This window comes from Berghia stephanieae, chromosome 1, assembly GCF_034508935.2.
Source record: "Berghia stephanieae isolate SIO BIC M18660-M18661 chromosome 1, UCSD_Bste_1.3, whole genome shotgun sequence".
In the NCBI taxonomy this organism is placed as follows: domain Eukaryota; kingdom Metazoa; phylum Mollusca; class Gastropoda; order Nudibranchia; family Aeolidiidae; genus Berghia; species Berghia stephanieae.
The window spans coordinates 87,301,894-87,302,212 of record NC_088360.1 but is presented as its reverse complement, the minus strand read 5'-3'; positions in this window follow the sequence as shown (position 1 = coordinate 87,302,212).

Below are 319 nucleotides of genomic sequence, written 5' to 3'. Positions count from 1 at the left end.
TCTGATACCGGAAGGAGAATGAAACATGTAATTTAAATATATATATACTTATAGTTACTTGTTTAATAAGATACTTTTATGTGCTCATTATCAATAACAACATATTATTTTATTGTTCGTGTGAGTGTGTGTTTGTGTGTGTGTATGTGTGTGTGTGTGTGTGTGTGAGAGAGAGAGAGAGAGAGAGAGAGAGAGAGAGAGAGAGAGAGAGAGAGAGAGTTAAAACCTCTTCCTTTTACATTTTTAAATTAATGCTATGCGTTTAGGTAAAATATTCACAATATTCACCCGCCAGATGAAATATACCAACATACAAAAC